Raw genomic sequence first — 15,813 nt, 5'->3', positions numbered from 1 at the left:
GAGGCACCTCAGCCTTGTCCCTTGGGCCAGAGCTCTGATAGTGCTAAGGGATGAAATGGGGTCCAGTGAATAGTGAGCCCAATCAGGGGACTTCCAGAATTGAAAGGGAGAGGGAGAGGGTCCCTAAATTCTCCCATACCAGGGACTGATGACATCTGGTGGTTGGGGGACAGTGTGCCATTAAATCTCATGTGCCTGAGAACCCAAATGACTAAGGAAAGGGGGAAGCTGACAGTCTTACAGAGGGGGCAGGAGGTGCTGGAGACGAAGAGCATTTCCATTAAGTTGGGGCCAGAAAGTCTGACAGGGAGGGAGAAGACCCTGGGCTGCTTATCTGCCCGCCTCCCCCAGAGGAGGGGCTGGGCAGCCCTGTTCTTTTTGGCCCAGTGTGTCCAGGGGGTACTTGGGAAATAATGGAGTAAAAGACAGACCTGGGAGCCAGGTGCGGTGGCACACACCTGCAGTCCCAGCGGTGCAGTGCTGAAGCGGCAGGAACTCGGCCGGGGCGATTCAAGGAGACCCAGGCTCAAAGTTTTTAACAAACCATAAAAAGGGCTTGGCTGAGGCCCAGTGGTAGAGTGCCTGCCTCTAAGGATTCGTGCCTGGCTTTGACCCCCAGTACTGCTCAAGAAAAGAGTAAGAAGACTTGGGGCTGAGCAAATGAATGGCCATGGAAACCTTGAACCTGGTAGCCCCTGAGCCCCAGTGCAGCAGCCAGCGGGCTCTGAGACTTGTCTGAAACTTGCTGCCTGCTTTGCCTCAGCAAGGGGGTCGTCCCTGTCCCCACCCGGTCAGGACAGCCAGTGCCCTCGTGTTCTCTCTGAGTCTGATCACGATCACTCACGCACTAACTGTAAATAAGATACTTTCAAAGAATCCCCGCTGCCTGGTGTGGGATGCACTGTGGTGGTGCGGGCCTGTTCCGGTTTGGGGCAGCTGGCATTGGCACAGGCACGGCCCAGGCTGGAGGCTGCCCCTGGGGCTGTTGCGGACTTCCAGGCCCCGCTAGTTCATGGAGTCTCCCCTCCTCGCCATTTCCCAGGGATCCAGGGGGTGTTGAGAGCAGAGGCCATGGTGTCCCCCCATGGTGCCTCCTCTCAGTGCCATTGTCTGACTGTGACCTTGGGCGAGTGCTTACCCTCTGAGGTCCTTCCTCCTGCTCCCATCTACAAAATAGGGAATGATCATCTTGTCCCCCAGAATTCCAGGATGAATCAAAAGCCTGGATTTAATGAATTTAGTGCAAAAATTTGGTTGCTAATGAAGTCCTCTGCGGACACACCATCCCTTCCGGCGCCCCCTGGCGCTGAGGGGAGTGGGCCTCCCCGGCCTCCCTCCCTGGATCCTTAGGGATCCTACAGCACCCAGCACTTTTCACTTACCTCTTGAACCTCAGCTGCCCCCAAAGCACCGAGTGCTGAGCAGATAACTAAGAAATAGGCAGAGACCTCTCCCAGGGGACAGCTGAAAAATTTCCCATTGCTGGCAGCCTGCAGGGGAACAAGGAAGGGTGCCCCGCAGGAGGCAAGAGGTGCCTGCCAGAGGGACCAGCCTGTGAGGCGAGGGCCACCAGACCTTTAGCCTGAGGTGGGGGCCGGGGGTGGGGGTCCTGTGCTCACTTAGGGACAGTCCTGGAGCAGCCCGAATGCACCTGTACTGGGCGGGGGGCGCCCTCTGCCTGGGTGGCACCTGCAGGGAGAGGCTGACCTGGCCAGGCCAGCTTTGAGCAGTAGCCTGGAGAGCGTCCGGCAACAGAAGGGGTGAGCAGCGTGACCTCAGAAGGTGGGTGGGCAGAGTGCAGGGCTGCTGCGGGGCAGGTTGGCAGGACCAGGCAGAGGGAGGGGATGGGCCGGGTCCCCAGCCCCACCTAGGACTAGCCAGTGACATTAAAGGAATCTCTTGATCGTGATCATGAGGAGAAAGTTGTTCACATTTTTAAACAGCTGACAGTCGGGAGCTTCCTAAGTGGTGGCCTTAACTATGCACCTTCAAAGGGCCCCAGGGAAGGTAGTCAGGTAGGGGACTACCCCACGAGGCCCTGGGCCCAAGGCCAGAGTAAGGGGGAGCACTCTGGGCTGCCCTGGGTTGGACACAGACTCCATCCCAGACAGAGTGGGCAGTGACAGGGAACAGCTGCCCAGGGCTGGAGCATGAGCTCGGGGAGCCCCTGGCACCACAGCTGGCGAGGCCCAGACCTCTGAGCTCCAGGTGAGACAAATTGGGGGCATTTGGGAAAAGTGCCAGGCCCAGAGGTCCCCTCACTTCTTGGGTGCTTGTTGTCCCTCTGACCCTCAGGGACTGACGCTCAACACAGTTGGGGTGGGAAGGAAACAGCTGTGGCCCTGCGGAGACCTGGCCCCCAGCGAGGGTCTGCATTCTTCCTGGGAAGCCGCCCTCCCAGGGCTCCGGTTTTCTCTAGAAGGGGGCTTCTCAGACGTGGGCGGTAGGAACCAGCCCTTCTCCTCCAGAATGTTCTTCAGCTTCCTCGAGCGCCCGTGCTGTCTCCCCTGTCACTTGGTGCTCGCAGAGCAGAGGTGCCCGGTCCACGGAGACGTGGCCCTCCTCGCAGGCTCGTGCGGACAGCGTGCCCAGCGGGAGCTCAGTCGATGCTGCTGGAGACCGACTGTGACCTGGATTCGCGTCCTGAGGGGGAGAGGAGCCGCACCCCGAGCTCTGCAGAGCTGGTTCCACAGCTCGGGGACGCGCTGTCCTGCACTCCCCACCGCCGCCTTCCTGTCTGCAGCCCTTGGCCTGGGTTCCTGAGCTCCACCGGGGCAATGTCCTTGCCCAGCTTTCCTACCTGTCCCTAAACCTGCAATCTAAGATGTCCCCACCCCATCCGCTCCACCTTTGAAGCCCAGACCTGTAGTGGTACAGGATTAATTTCCAAGGAGCTGCTGGGATTCTGGGCGGCTCGAGGGCCCGCACCTCCCTGTCTCTGTTTCTCCTGGAGCGCGGAGTGCCGGCTGGGCGTGCAGAGGACGGCAGGAGGGACCAAGCAGGGCCCACCGCCCTCTGCACTCCGGGGAACCCCACTCCACGTCTCTCTTCTGTGGGCAACACTGTTCCCCAAGCCACCTGTGGGCTAGTCTATCAAACCTCCTCCTTCCTTTGTCCTCCAAGAAGAGATTAGCAGAAGGCGGGGAGCAGCCGTGGCCAGGGCTCCCGGGCTCCCAGCCGCTCTGCTCAAACACCGTCCCCTCTGCACGGGTTCCCCTGGCGCGGGCCACAGACAGCTGATCAAACACATCCGACAGGCGGGTGCAGGGACCTCCAGGGGAGATTTCCCAGCCCTGCCATCAGGAGGGCCTGATAAAAATAGGCAGGGCGGGGAGGGGCCCTGGGGCTGGCACAGGATGGAGAAGTTTTTCATCCTATTTGAGTTGAAGCCTCTGTGTCCACACAGGGTCCAGACCAAAGCCAGCTGGCCAGAGGGCCAGGGCTGGAGCAGCCTCAGAGCCAGGGCTGCAGCTGAGGAGGGGCGGCTGCGGCTACCCCTGGGAACAGGCGGGGAGCATGAGATTCTCCCCAGTTGTGCCCCTTCAAGGGCAAAAAGTGTGTTCCCTTCTCGTTTACACACATACGCGCGCGCACACACACACACACACACACCAGGTGGTTCCTGAGGCCCAGGTCGGTTCGGACCGAAAGTTCCAGGGGTCAGTAGGCTCCTGTCAAGGCTCACCCCCTGCCACAGGCTGGCGGGGGGCAAAGCAGGACCAACAGCATGGATTACCCGAGCAGCCAGAACCCACCTCCTGCCAGTCCGGGGTGGACCTAAAGCTCCGGGTCTCCACCCGCTGCGGAGTCGCCTTGTTCTGCAGGGTGGAGGGGACACTTAATGTTTTTTAGGAAGAGTCATAATTAATCGTTGCTGCGCTTCCACACAGGACACTGCGCGAAGGCCTTTCGTGTAATTCCCCATAAAGTCGCAGCGTCAACACTGGGTTCCAGATGAGGAACCCAAGGCCAGGGAAGCTCAAAGGGCACAGCTGGGGGTGAGCAGCTCCTGATCCAGGGCTTGCTCCCGAGCTCCCAGCTCCCCCCTCCCGCTCCTCGGCGCCTTGTGTGTCACACCTGGACTGTGACTGGGAAGCCACCTCCCCACCTGCTGTCCCCTCCATCCTGCCTGGGACAGAAACAAGACCTAAGATCCCGCCCTTGCCTGCAAATGCCACGTCCACAGGAAGAAGAGGAAGCTCCTGGCTCCTCCGGCTTCCGCAGAGCCCAGTCCTGGTTCCCAAAGGGACAGTCCTCCAGAACAGCAGCCATTTTACTGGACAGTATCAGATCCGAAAAGGAGTTGAGACCCAGTGGATCAGACCCCAGCTTAGGGCTACTCGGATCTGGGTTCAGACCCCTGCTCTGCCCCCTTGTAGAAGTGGGGATGGACCCCAGCGCTCACTTGTGGTGGGGGCCTCTGCCCTGCCCTTCATCCCCAGCCCTTTTTTTTTTTTTAAAGAGAGAGAGAGAGAATTTTTAAAATGTATTTTTTAGTTCTCGGCGGACACAACATCTTTGTTGGTATGTGGTGCTGAGGATCGAACCCGGGCCGCACGCATGCCAGGCGAGCGCGCTACCGCTTGAGCCACATCCCCAGCCCAATCCCCAGCCCTTTTAAAATTATTATTTTGAGACAGGGTCTCACTAAGTTGCCCAGGGTGGCCTTGAGCTTGTGACCCGGGCAAGTGCCACCATACCTGGCTCTGTTAACTCTTCCTCTTAATTATCTGTAGAAAGGAGGTAATGCAGACTCTCAAGGTGATTGGGGAGATTAAAAATAGTACTTAGAAGGTTCTAGAACAGGCCATGGCATTAACAAGTGTTCAATAAAAACTAGCAATGGTGTTACCAGGGACCCCAAGCTCCAGTGTCATCCCTGCCTCAGTGCAGAGCCTGCCCTTGGTGGTCCTGATGCTCAGGTCAGGTGCCCCTGTGGGGGAGAAGAGAAGCAGGCAAGCTGGAGGGGAGTCCTGGCAGGGCAGGACCCAGTGTCCCCCCACCTCTCCCCCTTCCCTGGAGTCAGGCACAGGCTCTGCTGCCAGGCTCCCACACACGACTTCCTTTGATCCTTACGGAGACGTGGAAGTTCGGAGAAATTGTCCTTGTTTCTCCGTTTTATAGCAAAAGCATTTGGACAGTGCCAGTCCTCAGCCTTAGACCTGCGGCAAGAGCTGGAGTTGGAGCCCAGCTCACTGATGCCAAATGCAGGCCTGGCCCACCTGCCCTGCTGTCCCTCACCTCTGTCCTGGGCTCCAATTCCAGAGCACTGCGGCTGTCTGCTTGTGGATTCCGGCAGCAAGGCTCTGAGGCGGGACGGGCTTGGCTGAGTTTGCCAATGAAGAAATCGAAGTTTCCGGAAAGTTGATGAGTTGGTCTTCTGGCGAGTCGGCAGCAGCAGCGTCCCCACAGCAGAGACACGGTTGCCCTCTGCCCTGGACAAGCCAGTCGCACATCACCCCCAACAGGCACCACCTCTGCTCAGATGAGCAGTGTCCCTGGGGCCCAGGAGATGGGACGTCTGTTGTTCATCATGTGACATGAGAGCCACTGTCACGCGTGGCTGTGAAGCACTTGAAATGTGGCTAGTGTGACCAAGATCGAATTTTAATTTCAACTTCAGTGGTCATGTGGAACTGGTAGCCATTGTCAGGCGGCATGGAATGACGGACATCAGGGACAGGACCATGCAGGAAGGGCTGAGGTGCCCCCCCCCCCGGGCTGTCCGACTCCAGCACCTGTGGCTTCCCCAGGGGCACCCAGTGTCAGGAGCGAGGCAAACATGGTCCGAAGACAGGCCCTCCTTGGAGGCTGCCCTGGCTCTGGGCCTGCCGTCAGCCCCGCCCACACTGGACCCTGCTGCAGCTTCCTTCCTGTGGATCCTGCTTCTGAGCACCTGTCACCCCAGGCCACGTGCCCTGGGCTCCACCTCCTTCAACACTGATCCTGATACTGACTCTAATGACAGTGCTCTTGTCCCATGCCACACAGGAGTAATGGAAGCTCAGAGAGATTGGGAAACCTGTCCAAGGTCACCCAGCCTTTGGGGAAGGTCACACCGGCATAAATGCAAAATGCACTATTCTTGCTCCTGTTTCTCAAACTCCAGACCTGAGGGAGATGGAAAAAGAAGGTACCACAGGGGCTCCCTGGAGACCCTACACCACCACCGAAGAGGCTGTCCACCCAAAACCGTGCTGTGTGGAGAGTGGCAGGGCTGGGCATGCGGTTCTCAGGGGACAGGTCACCTGTGAGTTTGTGGCTTTGTGACAACTACTTCGATCTTGCTTTAGGTGACCGCTTTTTTTGTTTGTTTGTTTTCCTGGTTTGGGTATTTCTGTGGTGCTGGAGTCAAACCCAGGGCCTCGTGGGTGCTAGGCAACCCCCCACCACGCAACTCCATCTTCAGCCCTTATTTTATTTTGAGACAGGGTCTCACTAAGTTGCCCAGGCTAACCTCAAACTTGCAATCTCTTCCCTTCTGCCTCAGCCTCCTGAGAAGCTGGGGTTACGCCTGGGTGTCCCCACCACCTGACACAGGGTCTCACTCTGATGCCCAGGCTGGCCTCTAATTCCTGGGTGTGAGTGAGCCTCCTGCCTCAGCCTCCCAAGTGGCTGGGCCTACAGGTGTGTGCCACAGACCATGACTTTAAATGGGACTTTTGTTTTGATGGTAACGAAGAGGATTTGTTCTTCGTTGCAAGTCATGAGAAAACTAAATTCATTGTCACTGTGACCTGAGTGACTTTGTTTTTTTTTGTTTGTTTGTTTGTTTTTGTTTTTGTTTTTTTTTTTGAGGGAGAGAGAGAGAGAATTTTTAATATTTATTTTTTAGTTCTCGGCGGACACAACATCTTTGTTGGTATGTGGTGCTGAGGATCGAACCCGGGCCACACGCATGCCAGGCGAGCGCGCTACCGCTTGAGCCACATTCCCAGCCCCACTGTGTGACTTTGGACAAGTTTTTTCTTTAGCTCCCGACTCCCAGACTCCAACTCCTCCTATCTCCCGGGCGGAGGAATCCAGTTCTGGGTCTGACTTGGCCACTACCACACTCTGCACCTTGTCGGAGCCTCCCTCCATCTGGACTGCCGTGGAGTGTCACGGGGACTGAGTGAGTTCTTGGGCAGGGCTGCCCCATGGCAAGTGCGCGGTGCTGGCCCTGCAGTGCCCCAGCGACCCCACAGCCACGCTCAAGGGTGACATGGGAGCACCCTGGCCTGGCTGCAGTGACTGCTGTCTCGTTCCGTGGAGGAGTAAGTGGGACTTCAGAAAGGGTCCTCCTTGGGCCCAGATGCTGGGGCAGGGCTCAGAGCAGCACCAAGGGACAGGCCTCCCGTGGCAACCTGGCCTCTGCCCCTGTGGCCGTGGCCCTGCGGCTGGCCCCGCTGGGGGAGAGATCAGGCGGCCAGCCCTCGAGGCCCGGAGAGGGAGGCTTCCTGGGGCTGGGGACAGCCTGCGCAGGTGGTGGGCAGGGCCAGAGGGCAGCCCCTTCACCCAGCTGCTGCGCAAGGCTTTGTCACCTGGACTCTGGCCCTACAGGCCACCGGGAGGAGGGAGACTTCCAGAAGCCCTCGCACTGACCCGAGGTCACTACCTCAGCGCCAGGTGCAAGAGGCAGTGCCCAGTGCCCAGGCATGGGGCTTCCAGCTCAGCCCTTCCAGGTCAGCCTGGCAGGCCGAGTGACCCTGGGGCAGGGAGGCCTAAAAATTCGGGTCCCTTCACAACATGGGCTGCCCTTGTCGCCTGGTCAGAACCTTCCCACAGCCTTTCGGGGAGTGGGAGAGGTCACAGGGCTCAAGGACCCCAACAGGGAACTCTGCACCCCTGCCCAGGGCACGGTCCCAGGGCCAAGCCCACCTGCCTCCCGGCCTGGGCCCAGGGTGTGTGCCAGCCCCGCCCACCCTCTCCCACCCAGGGGCCTCCGCACCAGACGCCACCTCTGTCCTCTGGCCAATGACCAGTGGGGGCCTGCCTGACCCTCAGCACCTCACGCCACCCCGAGTTGAGCTGCGGTCATTTGTGTTCATGGTCGGGGTTTGTTGTTGTTACTTTTTGTGGTGAAATAGACACACATGACATTTACGAAGCCTTTTTTAAGTTCGTGGTTCTGTGGCACTACGGACAGTCATGTTGCTGTGTGACTGTCACCACCCCCAGAACTAATCCATCTCTACGTGAGACTCTGTGGCCACAAGGTGTCCTTCACCACCCTCGGGAGAGGCCTCCCGCCAGCAGTCGCCCCTCCTGCCAGGCCCTGCCCCGCCACTGCCCGTCTCTGAGTCCCAGAGGGCGGGCATCTCGCGTAAGAGGGAGCGGGCGGTGTTTGTGTTCTGTCTCCATCCTCCACAGCCCCATGACAAGAGAAAGGCACAAAGATAACACCTCACCTCAGGTTTCCCGAGACAGGCATCGTCCCCTGCCACGCCCTCTCACTGTCCCCAAAACTCCTGGACTTCTCCCACTGCACAAGGATTTATTGAGCACTTACTATGACCAGACGGTGCTCTGGGGACACCACAGTGAACAGAACAGACGAGAGTCCCTGTTCTCACAAGGGTTGAGTGCACGGGGTGCTAGAGGGAGGGGAGCACAGGACAAAAGAGTCAACCGGGGGAGGGCGGGTAGGAAGTGACAGGCCAGGTCGCGTTTTGATAGTGTTTTGGTTCCTTCTCTGTTGCTATCACAGAATACCTGAGGCCAGGTATTCATAAAGAAACTAGATACAAAGAAACGAGATGAACTGAACTACAGTTTTGGAGGCAGAGAGTCCAAACCCAGGTGGCCTCACCTGCGCAGCCTCTGGTCAGGGCTCCTGTGGCTGCGTCACAACATGACAAGTGGAAAGAGGATGGCCACAAGCAGAAGCCTCCCTTTAGAGCAGCCTGCTCTCTCCATAACTAACTCCATTAATGCCTTCCGAGGACCGCGCCCCATGGCCCAATTCCCTTCCCCCCGACGGCCCCATCTCCTAAAGTATCTGCCAGCTCAACACTGCCACCCTGGGGACCCAGAACCTTGGCTCACTCAACCCATATCCAAACTGCGACAGACAGGGTAGCCAGGAAGGGCCTCGCTGACTAAATGGCTTGAGGGAGTGGCCACATGGACATCTCAAGAACACTCCTGGAGGAGGAACAGCAGTGCAAGGGTCCTGAGGCAGGAACATGCGTGGCCTCATATTCCTCCCCTGGAAAGCAGCTGGAGCAGAGTGGGCAAGGGGGAGAGGAGTGTCGGACAAAGCCGGGGGATAATCAGGGCCCAGATTATGTACGACCATGTGGTCATCTGACAGATGTGACCAGTTGTTGAACAGAGGCGCACAGGGAGGAGACCTGGCACCCGTCTGCCCACCGTCCACCCATCCGTCTGCTCATCCAGCGCGTCCTGCGCATCTAACCTCTGTCAGACCCAGGGCCAGCCCCGAGGATTCCAGATGGTAAGACCCGGCCTCACCGCTGCCCCCACAGGCTCGCACCCTGGTGACCCGTTCTGTGACCTCCTCCAGCTTCTGCCCCCCACAGCTCCCTTGGTCCTGGTCCCTCTAGCAGTAAAATAACTTTGGACCTAATGCCTTTGAATGAGGTCAGTGCGCCCACCCGGTGCTCCTCGGAGCTGGGAGGCTTCATGCCCACTTCCTGCCCTGGACCACCCATCTGACCACAAACGGGCCCTGACAGCCATTTCCCATGTTCACCGGGGATGAAGGAATGAAGCAGTTTGCACACCCTGGGACCCAGGACCAAGTGGCCTGGCCACGGTCCGCAGCCTCAGGGGCGGTGACTGGCTATCGATCGGGGTGAAGACGCTTGTTTTCCCTGGTGAGCTCGAGGCCCACACCGCACACCCGTCTTCAGCCTCGCTGTGGTGATTAAACCTCACTGCAGGGGACTGTCTTAAAAGGATCCTTGGGGAACAATCCTGAGGAATGGCAGGTCAGGGAAGGAGGGCAGTGGCTGGGTGGGGCACACTCAATTGGCCACAGTCCTGGTGCTGGGGTTGAGGACAAGCTCAGGGACGGTCCAAGGACAGCACGAGAGGACCAGGCCGAGGTCTGACTCCCAACAGGAGCCTCTCCAGGACCCGGGGAGGGGACGCGGCCTCAGGAAGGCTCCAGAATGTGGGCCAGGCAGGGCCGCAGCAGGGGTCAGTGCACGGGGCTGATCTGCCGGCCCAGCCTGCCCATCCCATGCTTCTAGACGCGTCCCTTGGGGCGGGTGGGGTGCAGAGCAGGTGAGAGGAGGCCTGAAGTGCAGCTCGAGCTTGCTCCTCACCCGCAGAGACGACACCCCGGGTCCCCCAGAGACACCCCGGGTCCCCCAGAGAGCTTCATCTCCTAACTTAATGGATGCTCTCGACCAGGTGCCCAAATAATGGAGTCCTGTTCCCAGCTGTGGCCCTCGGGTGCTGAGCACCCTAGGACAGGCCACCTCCCTGTCAGCCTCAACTTCCCCATCTCTAAAGTGGGAGGTCAGCACAACCCACCGCCTACTTCACCCGCGTGTGGAATGGGGAGCGCAGAGAAGCCGTGGGTCCTGGCCTGTCCACGCGGGGCTCGTCCCCTGTGGTGAGAGGGTTCCCCCTCGTTTTGTAGGAGGAGACAGAGGCACAGAGAGGCAGCCACTTGCCCAGGCTCTCAGGCCCCGCAGGCGCTCTGTGCTCAGCTTTCCCGCGTGGCCTGGGCTGTCTGCTGAGAGCCGACCCCTCCCTCTTCTGGGGCCATTGACAGGCAGAGCACGAGGGGGGAGAAGGGCCGAAGGTCTGGAGGGGGCCCGAAGGCCCAGGGGGCCCCAGCTGTCTCACAGGCCTCCAAACTGTCAGAGGGATCAGCTCTGGACAGCGCTGACCACATCGCGGCCTGCCGGCCCCCCACAGCGCCCGAGATGGAGTCGACGGCTTGGTCAGCCAGGGAGGCCCCCGGGACCTGACCCTGCCCGCCTCCCTGGCCTTGGCCCTCCTTCCCGCCGTGTCCCTCACTCGCGAGTCGTCAGACCCTGGTCCCCATCACAGCTCAGCCTCTCCGAGCCTCACCTGTGCCCAACCCGGGGACAATGCTGCCCTGATTCTCCCCGAGGACAGGGCCAGCCGGGCCGAAGGGCACCCACCGTTCCTGGGAGTCCTCCTCGGCACGCTCGCTGCACCCTGTCCTTTCCCGGGGACTAGACTACTGCCACCACCTCCCGCCAGGCAGACGAGCCTCCTGGGCCTGCCACCCCATGAAGAGTGCAGCGCGGGAGCCCTGGAGAGGTGACTTGCCCAAGGTCACACCCATAGTGTATTTTACTTAACCCCATACAGGAGGCTTATTTTCAGCTGAACACACAATCAGCATAAAATGTCGGCCGGGTAACTGGTCATCTCAACACAGGCCGCCTGCGTTTCAAGACTTGGGAGCCGGTGGCTGGTGGCTGCTGGGATGGGGCCATGCTGTCCTCTGTCCCCTCCACAGGGGCTGGCGGCTCTTCCAGGAGCTCTTCTTTCTCTCCCACTCCCGCCCCTCCTGGCCCAGTGCCAGCACGGAGGGCAGTCCCAGGCTTGTGACACCCAAGCTGGGCTGGGAGACTGGTGGACTCCCACTCGGCCTTGAAGGCTCCCCGCCGCCCAGTGTGGGAGGGACACTGCGGCACCAAGGGACAGCAGCTCTCAGCTCTTGGGTTCCATGGGGCGGGTGGGAGTCCCCCAGCTCAGAGCCCTTGCCCTGCACCATCCTGCGGCCTCCCCAGAGGTGCGGCCTCCCCCAGGGTCCTGCAGAGCGTGGACATCCATACCTTGATCCTTACAGAGGAGGAAATTGAGGCTGAGAGAAAGGAACCACCCTTTCTGGCTCTCGGGTCCCTCTCAGGGGCTCTCTTCCCTCCCAGCCACCGTGGGGGGGTGTGTGTGCACGCATGTGCGTGTGCAGGGTGAAGTGCCTCGCATGCCCAACCGTGGATTTGGACCTTAGAGCTCCTCTTTGCCCAGTTGCAGGGGCAGGGTGGGAGGCCAGTGCAGAGCGGCCCTCACTCCTCACCCCAGGAAAGCCTGGGCCAGGGTGGAAGGGCCATGCGGAGAGGGGACCCAAGTCAGCTCTCTCCCTGCCCCCTGCACGGACCTCTGCCTCTGGCCTGGCCTGTTCCTGCAGCGACTCAGGGCCAGGGCAGGTGCTGGGCAGGCCCTGGGTAAATGCCACTGGCTGAGTGAGTCCTTTGGCCCACTCTGTCCCCCTTGGTCACTCTTGGCCCCCCTGCCCTGCTCTCTCCCAGCTTCCCCGTCTCCCTGGAGGCTGCATCTGCACCTGTCTCACGCAGGCCTCCCTCTGTCCAGGAGCAGTCTAGCTCGGCTGCCAGCTTCTGTCCGTCTGTCTGTCTCTTGGCTTTCTCCCCCCACGCCCTCTCCCCCTGCCTCCCCCCTTCTCTGCCACCACCTCAGCTCATTCTCTGACTCTCCTTCCCAGTCTCCTCCTCCTCCTCTCTCTGTCCCCCTCGGCTCTGCTCCTGTGTCCCCGCCCTGCCACAGCCCTTTCTCCCTGTCTGTGCTGTCCTCCAGGAGCGGCTCCTCCTCCTTGGGAAGGCAGAGGCGCAGACAGAAGCCCCCACCCCCATGACAGCGATCCAGCATCCCCAGGAGCTGTCACGGCAGAACCTCACACCAGCGCCTGAAATTCAAATTAGAGGCTGCTGACACTCTCCAGGTGCCATCCCTGAAGTCCAACAGTCGGAGGCCACTGAGCGGGGGCAGAGGCTCTGGGCAGGGTCACCACCCCCAGCCAAGGCCCGAGCCACATCCAGCCACGCGGTCACCATCGGGGGCTCCCTCCACTGGCTTGTGGGGCCAGCCTCCAGCCCCACCAGGCCAGCGTCCCAGGGCCCCTCGGCAGTCCTTCTCCCCAGGGGTCACCAACCATGGACTTTTGGGGATCAGCAAGAACACAGGAAGGTGCTGGGGGCCGAGGGCTGAGCGGGGTTCTGGGGTCAGATGTGGGCTCCCAGGTCCTTGTCCTTGTCACCCTTGGGCCTTCTCTGCAAACGGGGATGAGAATTTCCCCCGGAGTGTGGTGGGAACGTGGCGACGGGCCGTACCCTGACCTGCTCCACCGCCACCAAGGCCAGCGTGACGCCACCCACACAGGACACCCACACAGCAGGTCCTTCGCCGCTGCGTTTGCACTGATTCATCACATCCTTAGAACCACCCCATGAGGAGGCCACCGTCATTGTCCCCACTTTGTAGATGAGCCTCGTGGAGCCCACAGTTCCTCCCCATGTGCCATCTGCCCCGTCTGCCTCTCCAGACTCGTCACCGGGGTCCCCAAAACGCAGGCCTGGCATTCTGTCCTGAGCCTGCTCTTTGCCAAATGCCTGCACTTAAGTGTCCCCTGGGGTGTCTGCCTGTCCCTCTCCAGGACACTCACCTGCCGCTGGTCCCTTCTCAGGGGACAGTTCCACAGGGGCCATCACCATACCCTGCCTCCTGCTTCCCACCGTTACTGTCCCCCCACCCGTCTGACCTTTTCCGCTGCAGAAGATCCCCTGGGGTTTGGTCTTACTCGCAGCGACACCAGGCAGGGAGGGAAGACAGGTTTTCTTCTCCAGAAATTTAAAAGTCCTTGACACGCTGCTTCTTGTCCTCATTACAGATGAAACAGGGCAGGGCGGAAGGGACTGGACTGAGATGCAAAGATGGCCGGGGAGGCCCCGGGACCCCGAGAGAGGGCCCCTGAGTTTAGAAAGGCAGCCGAAGGGGGCGGGGAGAGGGGCTTTTGCTTGCACTTTAGAGGGACGTCCCCAATGAGCCTGACGGTTGGGGGAACCTCCAGACAGGCAGCTCACCGGGGGGCCTCGTGTGCCCCAGAGCTTGAGGGTGCAGAGACCTGGGGGAGCTGGCGGGAAGCCCAGGAGCTGTCCAGAGCCTGCGCCCTCCAGCTGCCCTGGGGTCCTTCCCCGTCCTTCTCACCAAGTGCAGAGATGAGCTGATGAGCAGGAGAACACGCCCCAGGGCCCCTCCAGCTGCCTGGAGAAGACACAGCGCCCACAGCAGGGCCAGGCTCCAGGACCAGTCTGTGCAGGTGGGCTGGGCCGGCTCCCAGGGTGCATCTGACCCAGAGGTGGCTGGGGTCAGCCGGGGCTGTGGAGACCTGAGCCCAAGGACAGGGCCAGGGGAGGGGCAGGGGCGTGGAGGGCGAAGCGCAGCAGAGCTGGGGGCAGGGTGTACTCGGGACTGTGGTGGGGAGCCTCACAAAAGGAGGGTCCTGATTGCTTCCCCAAAGTCCACTCTGGGAGGACGTCCCAAGGGCCCTTGTGCATCTTTTTTTTTTTTTAAGAGAGAGAGAGAATTTTTAATATTTATTTTTTAGTTTTCGGCGGACACAACATCTTTGTTGGTATGTGGTGCTGAGGATCGAACCCGGGCCGCACGCATGCCAGGCGAGCGCGCTACCGCTTGAGCCACATCCCCAGCCCCCTCTGTGCATCTTGTGCCTGGTGCTATTGGACAGAAATGATGGCACCGGGCCCCTGCGTCCAGAGTGCCTGGCCAGACCACGGGGACCACAGGCACTGCTTCAAGGGCACAGGATGCCCCGGGACAGGACGGAGACTCTTCATACAGGGAACGGATGCCCAAAGGCGGGCGGTGCTGGTCACGCGGGGGAGGGAGGCAAGGCCAGAAGCAGACCCCAGGATTCCCATCTGGGGCTTTCATGGGACTCTGACCAACTCCAAGGCCGTCTTCCTCGATGGCCACTCACTGGAAGGTGCTCAGACATGACTCTGCCCCCCTCAGCTGCTGGCGGGCACTGTGTTGCAAGGCCCAAGGCTGGGCTAAGGGACAAAGGAGATGGGACATTAAATAGAGTCTGACCCTCACCAAGCCCCTCTTGCAAGGTGCTGGGATGATGGGTTGCATCAGTCAAGGTGTGTCCTGGGAAGGGGGGGTGCCACCAGGGATGCAGATGGCCCAGGAGCCTGTGCCCAGCCCCCCACCCCGTGTGTGCGTCCCCCGTGCGCGCCTGTCAAGCGGGAGTGGCGACAAGTGCCCCAGGTGTATTTCAGGGCCGTTAAAGCTCCGTGTTTAATGGCGGGAGCCACAGCGGTCACGGCTGTCACCGGGATTTCACGGGTGTGTTTGCGTCTTTAGCTTCCTCCTTCCCAGACGACTTCATCATGGCCCGCCACTCAGAGCTGGGAGGAGGGGGATCACAGGCCGGGCAGGGACGGCAGGCAGAGCGCCAGGCCCTGGCGGCTTGGGGGCCCAGACCCAGGCAGCAGCTGCAGCAGAGCCCCTGAGCTCCTGGACGAAGGCTGGGGATCCAGGAGGAGCAGGAGGCCAGATCCAAGCCATGAGGTCACAGCGGGCGAGGTCAGAAACTTTAGGGGCAAGCCCAGGGGTCCAGGAAGAGGCCCGGGCAGCCAGAGGGGCTGTGGATTCCTGGCTACCTGGGACCTCGCCAGGAAGCCACAGATTCTGGGGGTCCTGGGGGCTGCTGGGGAGCTGCTCCCAGGCCAAGTCTGACAAGAGGGCCAGCCCCTGGGATGCCGGGGTGACAGCGCTGTGAGGTAGGATCCCCGCCCCCGGGACCTGCACCCTCCAAGATTAAGGGGCCATCGTGAGGTGAGTTTGGCGCCGCAGGCCAGATGGCCTTGCTGTGGCCAGTGCCAAGGAGGACTCTGAAAACACGTGTCACCGTGCCACCGCGATGGCCCAGGGGTACAGGCTCAGGGCACTGGGCCCCCAACCCTGGCCTCCAGGCAAGCAGGCCTTCTCCCAGACAGTGGCTGCCAGTGACAGGCAAGGTCGCCCTGACTTGGGGGGGGGGCAGTGGGACTGAGTGCAGGT

The sequence above is a fragment of the Spermophilus citellus genome (genome assembly GCF_964194105.1).
Source record: "Spermophilus citellus genome assembly, chromosome: 9".
Taxonomy (NCBI): domain Eukaryota; kingdom Metazoa; phylum Chordata; class Mammalia; order Rodentia; family Sciuridae; genus Spermophilus; species Spermophilus citellus.
This window is presented reverse-complemented; position numbering follows the sequence as displayed.